The sequence below is a fragment of the Rhinopithecus bieti genome, unplaced genomic scaffold, assembly GCF_001698545.2.
Source record: "Rhinopithecus bieti isolate Rb0 unplaced genomic scaffold, ASM169854v2 scaffold_64281, whole genome shotgun sequence".
In the NCBI taxonomy this organism is placed as follows: Eukaryota; Metazoa; Chordata; class Mammalia; order Primates; family Cercopithecidae; genus Rhinopithecus; species Rhinopithecus bieti.
This window is the reverse complement of record NW_016824829.1, coordinates 584549-596499: the sequence shown is the minus strand read 5'-3', so window position 1 is coordinate 596499 and position 11951 is coordinate 584549. Positions and strand designations below refer to the sequence as shown.

General features: G+C 38.2%; 1 long non-coding RNA gene across 2 annotated transcripts in view; it reads left to right on the top strand.

Annotated features, from left to right (window-relative positions):
- Window positions 1-1482: 1482 nt before the first annotated feature.
- LOC108522450 (uncharacterized) overlaps window positions 1483-11951 on the top strand; it is a 71498-nt gene continuing 61029 nt past the window's right edge. For both annotated transcript variants that reach the window (XR_001883475.1, XR_001883476.1), the window contains exon 1: window positions 1483-1693. This is a non-coding gene — a long non-coding RNA (uncharacterized LOC108522450). The remainder of the gene's footprint in view (window positions 1694-11951) is intronic.

Genomic DNA, 11951 nt, shown 5'->3' with positions numbered 1-11951 from the left:
AGCCCTCCCCAGCCATGAGGAACTGTTAGTCAATTAAACCTCTTTCCTTTATAAATTACCCAGTCTCAGGCAGTTCTTTATAGCAGTGTGAGAATGGACTAATACGACCTACAACAACAAAGTTAAGTCCTTGCGACAGAAACCATATGGACTGCAAAGTCTAAAATATGTACTACCTACAACTTCACTGTTTCTAAGGATCTATTGCCCTGAATAAACATACTAACAATTATCAAGAAGCAGAGCACAAGTATCCTCTGCTTACACGTGAGCAAAGCTTTCTGGGAGTTCTTCACCTGAAAGGTTTTATTCCAAAATCACATGGAAGGAATTGGTGAGGGAGAAAGAATAAGCGCATCCTGCAAGGACGAAGAAAAGAAAATATTCTTCAGATGTTGGGTTCTTACAGTTGAAAGCCACTATCATGGCTGCTGTCTCTTCTAGGGATTTAATAGAAAACCATTTGGAAAGGAGTCGAGAGACTTCACAGAGTTGTGGTTAAGAGCGTAAACACTGGGGTTAGGTCTCTTGGATTCAATCCTGGCACTGCCCTTATTTATCTGTGTGACCTTGGCAAATTAATTTCTATGAACTTCAGTTTCCCAGTCTACGAAATGGATCCAAATAATAGCATCTATCTTATGGGATAGTAAGGATTAAATAATTTACTAAAAGCCTCTTGTACTTAATACCAGTAATCTGTTCCTGAAAATTGAATGTGTAGGCACAAATGCTCACCAGCCTATATTATTCTAAATTAGAAAAATCCACAGTCAACTTCCTAAACAGAATCTGAAGCAGTAACACTGTGCCTATTCGTAACTAATAAAAAATCGTTTGGGGATTAAAATGTTCAAAATGTCTCTTTCTGATCACTAAACATCATTAATATGCTTGTTTAAAAACTTTCTATGAAGTAACATCTTTTCCACTTAATTGTTTTTCTCAGTTGCTTTGCCATTTCACTATTGTCTTCTCTATTTTCCTCAATATTTTCTTATTACACAGTTTTAGGCAAAACGAGGCCTAAACACAAAGCCTTTGTACAAACAGTTCAGGACTAGCACACAATGAGAGTGGGGGTCACACTGAGTATGACGCAGTGACGCCCCAACTGGAGCCAGTAGCATTCAAAATGCCCAAGATTATGGCTTTTTGAAAAGTCTACACGGTGTTCTGATCTTCTGTCACTCTGAAAAAACTCCAGACTTTTTACTGTACATCCTTTCGTTTAAAATTGTTGTATTGAGTTTGGTGAAGGTACATATACATTTTCCCCATATAAGCATTGCCTGAAAGGTATGTATAATCTATAACGTCTAAGTATTAAAACAAACAAAAAAAAAGTCCCCAAGTTGTATCCCAATTCTTGCCCAAACCCCTCCTGCTGCCCCAAGGCAGCTCACCTGTGCTTCTGCCTCAGCCAGGCTCCGCTCCTGAAGCACTTTGTGCCCCCTCAGCGTGTGGCACCTCCACCCGCTCCACACTCCTCATCAACCCCCAGCGCGCACCGCGCCGCCCGTCACGTGACTCCTCCCCGCACCCCCTCCCCGCCTTCCTCCCGCCCACTGCCGGCTCCTCAGCAACCTGGGGCCACTTCCCTGTGGTGGCCTCCGACTTGTCAGTGATCCAGAGACCTCAGCCGTCCACCCACTTGGCAAACCTCCTGCAGGCTCAAGACAGTGCCCTCAAGGTACAAACGAGTGTTTCTCACAGGCAAAGAGGTCTTTCAGTGCCTTTGAAGGGGGTCATGGCTACAGAGAAAAACAATGGCCGTCACATAGCCTCAGACTTAGCTATTGTTCATGGGCGGAGATCTTCACCAGCTTCAGAAGTAGACTGGTTAGCTCTAAGGCCTTTGTAGGCCTGTGGCCTCTTAGTGTAGTGGCCCAGGACTACCAGAAAATGGACGCGAGGAATCCAGGTAACTGCAAAAGATAGGAAGCAGAGATCTGTCGGTCACCTCAGTGTCAGGGCCCCGTCGCTGGCTTCCCCCTTTTGGCTCACACTGGAGGGCAGCGGCCCCACTCTGAACTCCAGTGGGTACGACTGGAGTTGCTGCCTGCTTGGGGGCATGCTGGGCTTAGGGCTGGGATGTGCTAAACTTCCCTAAATGCCAGATGCCCACTTGGAGAGGGGAGAAAATAGGAAAGGCTAGGAATTTACCTCACATTCTGCTGCTGCAAGAGTTACTTACCATTTGTCATTTTTTTTAAGCGTTCCCAAATAGGAAGTGAAAAGTGATGTAAAACAAAAATTTCTTTTCATTCACAAAGAACTTTCATTTGGGAAATATTTATGGTACTGAAAATTTTAATTTAGCACAAAATGACTTTGGCTATTACTATATAAATAAATGCTGATCCAAAGATTCTCAAATGTTCACAGCAGCCTGAATGTCCATGTAATCTTTTCACAGCACCTCTAGGCCCAAAGAAATACCTAACCATCCTCTGTATTAAGTAGTTAGGTCTAAACAACCAACACATATTTATATACTAAGAACTTAGTAGCCTTTGAAAAAATAATAAATTAGAGAAAATATTTTTATCTCATTCTCAACAATTACTCATAAGATGTGTGAGCCTTTGGGACACACAAAATTCTCAAATCTTGGCATCAGGCTACATGCCACCCTCATTTTCTGTTCCACACTGATTTTATGTGTTAGTCATTTTCTTCTCAAAGCAACCACTAAAAAACCAACTTTGCAAAGATATTGCATCACTGAAAGGAATGTAGCACTATCTAATATTCGAACTGTGAACTACCTCAAGCTAGTAGCTCATGTAATTCCTGACAGATGTGAAGTATTGCCCTCTTTCTTTGAATATTTGAAATATCATGCAATGACCTTGTGAGTTCATTCCAGTGACTCAATGTCTCAGCACACACTTTGAGAACCATGGGTTTAAACTATATGCAATGAAATTTAACTTCCTGAGGTCAGGAGTTCGAGACCAGACTGGCTAACGTGGCAAAACCTTGTCTCTACTGAAAATACAGAAATTAGCCGGGCGTGTTGCTGCGTGCCTGTAATCCCAGCTACTCGGGAGACTGAGGCAAGAGACTCGCTTGAACCTGGGAGGCAGAGGTTGCAGTGAGCCGAGACTGCACCACTGCACTCCAGCCTGGGCGACAAAGTGAGACACTGTCAAGGAAGGAAGGGAGGGAGGGAGGGAATAACTTGAAACTGTGAATTAATTTATGGAACAGGAGAGTGTGTGTGCATGAGAGTGTTTGCAGTGACATACACATTTACATCTTTTGGGTTCCATGTTGATTATGGGCATAATTCTTACACCCTCACATTAAGCTGATGCTCTCAGAGTAAAAGGTCCATCAGTCAACTACAATACACCCCGATCATAAAACACTGTTTCTCCATATCATTTGTAAATCTAAGTTATTTTTTTCTCCTCCAGGCAGGCACATTTTTCTACTTCCAGGGTTCATTATCTAACTCTTTCATTTACCTGAGGAGAAGAATATCAAGGAAAGATATTATTAATTACTAGATACAGGATTATGTCTTGCACATCAAGGAAAGATATGTGGGATTGTTTTGACATTTGTGCCAATCAATCTGAATTATTAAATTAAAACAATGTTATGATGTCAAAACTGATTTTAGAATTGTTACAGATTTTGTAGAGAATCATGAAAGTAGAATAAATATATTTATTAATTCAGAATTGCATACATTCCTGATTCGTGCGCAATTAAATGAATTTGAAAGTCCTGTGCATAAAAAGGAAAGGTCATGTTTATTCTAAATTATAGTTCAGAGGATAATGTGCAATAGGCTCTTCATGTTATGATCACTCACATACTCAAAAATAACACATTAATCCTTTTGCACAACACCAAGTATGCTTAAATTCAACATATATACTTTATGAATGGATCATTTGTAGCAAATACAAAGCTAAGTCATAAGTAATTCAAAGAGAGTCTAAGTGTCTTGTCTGAGTTGATCCAAACAATCACAACTGCATTTTAATGAATAAGACTTTACACAACTGTGCTAAAAGGTTTATATTTTTCTTATAGCTTCAAATTATCTTTTGAAGGATTTGTTGAAGTAACAAATAGATTTTATACTTATAACATCACTTGAACATGATTTCTTATTTACTCTCCAATATTACTCTAGCTCACTGGTACTAATTATTTGAACAAGTAAATACAGGCATACCTCCAGCGATATTACAGGTTCAGCTACATACTACCACAATAAGGCAAATATCACAATAAAATCAGTCATCCAAATTTTGTGGTTTCCCAATGAATATAAAAGTTTTGTTATACTGTACTGTTATGTTAATGTTATATTATAATGCAGTCTATTAATTGTGCAACAGCACAATTACATATTACATATTATACTGCAGTCTATTAATTGTGCAACAGCACAAGGTACATACCTCAATTTTAAAATAGTTTTCTTCCTAAAAGATGCTAACAATCATCTCAGCCTTCAGTGGGTTGTAATTGTTTTGCTGGTGGAGGATCTTACCTCAATGTTGATGGCTGCTGACTGATCTGGGTAGTGGTTGCTAAAGATTGGGGTGGGTGTGGCATTTTTAAAAAATAAGACAGCAATGAAGTTTGCCCCATCAATGGACTCTTCCTTTCACAAAAGATTTCTCTGTGGCTTGTGACACTGTTTAGTAGCACTTTCCCCTAGTAGAACTTCCTTCACAACTGGAGTCAATCCTCTCAAAACTGCCACTGCTTTATCAACTAAATTTATGTAATATTTTAAATCCTTTATTGTCATTTAAGCAATGTTCATAGCATCTTCACCAGGAATAGATTCCAGCTTAAGAAACCTCTTTCTTCACTCATGCGAAAGAAGCACACCTCTTCCATTCAAGATTTCTCCTGGGATTGCAGAAATCAGTCAGGGTCCACTTCTAATTCTAGTTGTCCTGGTATTTCCACCCCATCTGCAGTGACTTTCAAAACACTGAAATCTTGAACCCCCTCCAAGTCATTCATGAAAGTTAAAATCATCTTCTTCCTATCTCCTGTTACTGTTGATATTTTTAACCCCTCCCATGAATAAATGTTTATAATGGCGTATAGAATAGTAAATCCACTCTAGAAGGCTTTCAATTTACTTTGTCCATATCCATCAGAGGAATCGCTATCTATGGCAGTTATAGTCTTATGAAATGTATTTCTTAAATAATAAGACCTGAAAGTCAAAATGAGTCCTTGATGCATGGGCTGCAGAATGAATGTTGTGCTAATAGACATGAAAACAACATGAATTTCCTAGTATGCCTCCACCAGAGCTCTGAGTGACTAGGTGCATTGTCAAGGAGCAGTAGTATTTTGAAAGGAACCTTTTTCTTAGTAGTGGGTCTCAATGGTGAATTTAAAATATTTAGTAAACCATGCTATAAACAGATGTGCTGTCAATCCAGGCTTTGTTGTACCACTGATAGAGCAACAGGCAGAGTAGATTTCCCATTATTCTTAAGGGCCCTAGAATTTTAAGAACGGTAAATGAGTATTCACTTCAACTTGAAGTCACCAGCTGCATTAGCTTCCAACAGGAAAGTCAGCCTGTCCTTTGAAGCTTTGAAGCCAAGGAATTGACTTCTCCTCTTGAAATAGGAAAGCCCTAGATGACATCGTTCAATGCTATTTTATCTACATTGAAAATTTGTTATTTAATGTAGCCACTTTCATCAATTATTTTGGCTAGATCTTCTGGATAACTTGCTACAGCTTCTCCATCAGCACTTGCTGCTTCACCTTGCACTTTTCTGTCATGAAGATGCCTTCTTTCCTTAAACCTCATGATCCAAACTCTGCTAGCTTTCAACTTTTTTCTTGAGCTTTATCACCTCTCTCAGCTCTCATAGAATTTAAGAGAATTAGGACCTTGCTCTGTGTTAGGCTTTAGCCTATGAGAATGTTGTGACTGTTCTGATCTTCTATCCAGACCACTCAAACTTTCAAACTTTCTCTGTATCAGCAATCAGGCTATATTGCTTTCTTATTATTCATGTTTTCACTGGAGTTTCACTTTTAATTTCCTTCAAGAACTTTTCCTTTACATTCACAGCTTGGTTGTTTGGTATAAAAGACTGAGGTTTTAGGCTATCTCAGCTTTTGACATGCTCTCCTCACTAAGCTGAATCTTTTCTAGCTTTAGATTTAGTTAGAGATATGTGACTCTTTCTTTCACTTGAACAGTTAGAGGCCATTATTGGGTTATTAGTTGGCTTAATTTCAATATTATTGTGTTTCAGGGGATAGAGAGGCCCAAGGAGATATAGAGATATAGAGAGACAGGTGAATGGCCAATGAGTGAAACAGTCAGAACACACACGTTTAGCCATTAAATTCACTATCTTGTATTGGTGCAGTTTATGGTGCCCCAAACAATTACAATGGTAATATCAAAGACCATCAATCACAGATCACCATAACAGGTATAATAATAATAATGAAGTTTGAAACATTTTGAGAATTACCAAAATGTGATATACAGCCACAATTACCAAAATGTGATACAGAGACACAAAGTTAGCATATGTTGGAAAAATTGTGTCAATAGACTTGCTAGACACAGGGCTGCCACAAACCTTCAATTTGTGAAAAACTCATTATTTGGGAAGCAGAATAAAATGAAACACAATAAAACAATATGTGCATATAATCTATTTATGTAATGATCATTTTTCTATGTTTAGAAAAAAATGGCAAGATTTTGTTTGTCTTACTGTATGTAGTTATGAAACTGAACATCAGTATAATCTATATCTGTAAGCATTTTATAAAAGATAAGCCAACTTCTGACTGTAACCTCCTTTAAACCCTTTCAGATTTTGTTCTGGGCCCTTATATTTGCCTCCATAGCTGCCTGCATGTTGAGCTTTCTGTCTCACACTGGTTAGGAACAAAAGGCCCCTCAGAGAGTCTGTACTATTAAATAATTGAAATGTATTCAACTCAATATATTTTATTTCTAACATTCAAAATCAGAACTGCAAAATGAAATTGGAAGATTCTACAAGAACATTCTTTCTTAAATAAAATGAAATATATATGTATAGAGCTATACACACACACACACACACACACACACACACACGATTAAAAAGAAAGAAGAGGTGTTCACCTGAATAATGCTTACCAGGGAGACTTTCTGCAAGGTATACCCATATATGTAAAGTTCTTAGAACAGTGTCTGGCATGTACTAAAAAGCACTATGTTAGTGTTAATTATCACTAACAAAATAATAATTATTTTTATTGTTATCACTGGCTGAGTTCCGCCTCCCTTCAATGTATGAAAGGCTGAGGTGACAAGAATTAGGAGGAATGGAAAACGCCTTGGATAATTTCAAAATTAGTTTTTCTATTATACAGATAATAGTAGAAGGAAGATAAAACAATCCAGGAAATAAAGTTTTTCTCTATATACCTTCCCTCTGAAAACATCATTATACTCCCTTATAAAGATTACTGTCTCCTCTAACAATTATTTTGTAGAGGCTGAGGAAGAGCACAATCATTCCATTGATATACCTGTGTATTTCTTCATAGGTGGGATCCAAGAAACAGTATCACCAGGAACCCACCTTTTTTGTATGGCATTCCTGGCATCCCAGAAATAGCATGAGATGGGAAGCAAATCCATATATTGCCCTGTTCCTTCCCATAGTGTTCCCACTGTATCCCCATCTAAAATATACCACTCATTCCAAGGTCCCCTTCAGAATGAGAGTCTGTATCTGGATTGGTCTTAGCTTCTTTTCCCACAGGTCAGAGGTCCTTCACATACCTTCAGGATCAAAGAGTACTGAATAAGTGCTGCAAAACAATGCAGGCTAACTTTCCAGTATGAAATGTCAGTAGCCCCATCTTCATTCCCTGTATTACTGCCTCATTGTCTTCTCTCTTTCCCATGCGATCAGGAGAGCTGCTCAGCAAATCTTACCTAGATGAAGGCTTTCTCCAGGTCTTATTCTTATCAACAAGGATCAGAAATAGTTGGCAGGAATTATTTTAGTGGCTCCCTTTGATTTGTTCTGTCTTGTTTTTGACAATGTCTTTAGTAGTGGGCAGTGATAAAAAAATAATAATAATAACATTCAACTACTGTACTGGGAAGGCCTAAAAACCACAATGCTGTTTGGTCTTTTTATAGCTCTTAGCAAAACACTTGTACTGCTGAAAAGTAATTTGCTTCTGTATTCCTGTGGGAAACAGTAATGACTAACCCAGTGGTTCTCAAACATTTTGGCCTTAAGAACCCTCTATACTCTTAAAAATTATTGCATTCCCAAATATTTTTGTTTATATGTGTTTTATATATATATATTTATCATATTAGAAGTTAAAACAGAATTTTTGAAACAAATTAATACACAAGTATACATTTCATTCATTGTAAGAGCAATAAAACTATCATTGTACACTTAAGAAAGGCTACTGGGAGCTTCAGGAGTGCTATCATACCTCATATGAACCTCATATGAACCTTTTGGGTTGGTTGTCTTTTTAAAAATCCACAGTACTGTAGTTTGAATATGTCTCCCAAAGTTTATGTACTGAAAATTTAATTGCCCTTATAACAGTATTAAGAGGTAGGGCCTCTAAGATGTGTTTAGGCCATAGGATTCTGCCCTTGTGAAGGGATTAATGCCATTATTGTGAAGTGGGCTAATTATCTTGGGAGTGGTTTCCTGATAAAAAATGATGACCAGATTTCCTCTGTATCACATACTCCTTTCTCCCTTCTGCCTTCCACTGTGGGATGGCAGCACCATGCTCTTGGACTTCCCCAGCCTCCAGAACTGTGGGCCAAATAAACTTCTGTTCTTTATAAATGACCCAATCTGTGGTATCCTGTTATAGCAGCAAAAAATGGAATAAGACACAAATTGAAAAATAGAAACATTAAAATAGCTTTCATATTTCCTCTTTTCTTATAAAGAGGAAAATTATGAGGAAATTAATATGTTGGGAAAATTCAAAACATGTTGCAAACTTGTTAATTTCCCACATGAAGTTTCTTCCTATGAGCTTGAAGGCCACGTGTAAAATCTCTCTAAATCAAGCTTTACCTCAGTTCACTAATATCCACCACACCATATCTAATCTCTGAAAATCCTCCTCCATATTCCATGTACTAATCCTCCAATAAAGACATTGACATTGTCCCAAGTTTAGGCCTGCTCCTAGTATGTACAGGGCCTATGGTAAGAATATATCAGAAGAGTCTAGTTCCATGGTTTAACTCCCTTGTCCTCCCATTCACAGCTTTTACTTGCAATGTATGGGACCTGAAACATATGTATGTGTAAACTCTAACCCAAGAGCCAACCTTTATTCACACCTCCACCACTTGGGCCTTTTAGCCTGCCTCCTTTTGGATGTAGTAAAATCACTGTTTTATGGGAAAGAAAATCTAAAGCAAAAACTGTTGATTCTATAAAACATGCTGTGTGGGAAAACAGGTGCTTAACGCACTTTGCAACAGAAAAAAAAATTACTGTATTTACTCATGTGTTGAGGGAAATATGTTGTCTTGGTCTGAATATTGTCATTGTTATTTTTATATACCTTTAGTACATTGAACTGAACAATAAGAAATAACACCTGTTTATCATCTAACAACTAAATCTTTGCATGTAAAAATAATTAAGTTTGTTTAAATAAAAGTAGATTTTGTGAACACTTTTATAATTCTTAAAATAAAAGCAATGAGTCTACTCAGTGCACACCTCATTTTTACAATTTTCTTATACAACCAACTCCACAGGGGAAAATATTAAATTATTTTCATTCATTTCAGTATTTTACTAAGGTTTTATTTTACCCACTTAAAATTCTCTTTCATATTAGATTTTATTTTTTCCTAATGTATTTGAAAAGTTCTTTGTTTTAGCCAGCACACAACATACTTTAAATTTTGATTACTAATAACAAACTTTCAATATATATATAATTGAATGTGGAACATAACAAATTCTGAACCTGTGACAACTACATTGAGGTAGGGTTGCAGTGTTTTCTTATACCCCGTTACTGGATGGATAGTCTTGAGTGTGAGTTGTCCAGATACTTGGCGTGTTGAACAATGAATTGAACAAAACACACAAACAAAGCAACAAAATAACGATGCAATGAAAGCACAGGTTTATTGAAATGAAAGTACACTCCACAGGGTGGGAGCAAGTTTGAGCAAGCAGCTCAGAAGTCCCAATTACAATGTTCTGTAGGGTTTTTATTAAGCTAAGAGAATTTGGTAACACCTCAAAGTACCCTTTAGTTGTCTCCAATTGGTTACACCCTATCTAAATGAAGAATTGGCCCACGGCCAGTTAGAGGCTAAAGGGAAGTCTTGGCCCACTGCCACTCAGAGGCTGATGTGAATTGGCACCTTATACAAATGAAGGATTGGCCCATGGCCAATCAGAGGCACTTTACATTTGTGACGCAGTGGAGTCGGGGGTTGTAGGGGGAGTGGCCTCTGGTCCCTTGTCACTTGGGCATGGAGAGGTGGGGTTTTCCTTTTAATCCAGTTCCAGGAATTCAGCACAAACTGGTCTCAGGTTCCCTATGTCCAGACCCTCTTCTCCTGCCTTACTCCCTAATCAACCCTAAAAGATAATTTCTGAAGATAATTACATGACTAGAGGAGATATTAACAAAATATCCCAAATGTATGGCTGCATCACTAAGTCACCTATTAAGGCCATAGTTTATTTTCTACTTCCTGATTAGATTAAGAAATACAATAGACACTTTGTGTGGGTCTAATTTCTAATACTAAAACAATGGGGCATAGAAAACAGACCTTGGGAGATATACTTTCCAGAACAGTTAATCCTAAAGAAATGTTGAATCACCTCTTTCCTTTGATAAGTTTCCAAGAGTGTTCCATTAAAAATAAGAGTAGAAAAAATTGTCTAGGCTGCTTCCTTATTATACACCTATGTCTTCTCTACCAAGGAGATATCCCCAGATCCTAAATGCTTTTCACACCTATTCCCATATTTTTTCATAAAGGACCAGGAATTTGGGGACTCTAAATAACTCCCATGATGAAGGGCTTGATATAGACATATTTTATAATAACCAGTTTTTTAAGGTATTTATTAGAATCAGACCAAAAAATGTATAAACCAGCAAACTTTGAATTACTCCACAGTCCTGTAGCTACTCCAGTACTTTCCCAGTAACAGAGTCATGCAGATCGGTGTAAGTTCCCAAAACTTTGCAGCTAAGTATTTAAATCAATAGCACTCAAGGCAGGCAAAATCTAGCCTCAAGAGATAAAAGTCAGAGAACTCCAAGCTTTAAAACAGAGGAATAAAGATATTAGTGATTCTGTCTCCCTCTGAAACTATCTGAAAACAACAAAGAGAATAAGAAACAGAAATAGATGGGACAAACCACAGTATATTTGAACAAGAGCTTGCAGTGAAAATTGGACCTGTATACAAAATGAGGATGAGAAAGAACACATAAACCTGTGTGAGAATACTGAAAGAAAAAGAAAGAAAGAAACGTGGACAAATAGCAGGCAGACAAAGAATGCACTCCAGAAAAAATTTTCCCATGCAACAGGTGAACATCTGGCTAAACCACTCTTTAGAAAATTTCAGGGGGGCGGAGCAAGATGGCCGAATAGGAACAGCTCCAGTCTCCAACTCCCAGCGCGAGCGACACAGAAGACCGGTGATTTCTGCATTTTCAACTGAGGTACTGGGGTCATCTCACTAGGGAGTGCCGGACAATCGGTGCTGGTCAGCTGCTGCAGCCTGACCAGCAAGAGCTGAAGCAGGGCGAGGCATCGCCTCACCTGGAAGCGCAAGGGGGAAGGGGATCCGTTTTCCTAGCCAGGGGAACTGAGACACACAACACCTGGAAAATCGGGTAACTCCCACCCCAATACTGCGCTGTAAGCATACAGGCAC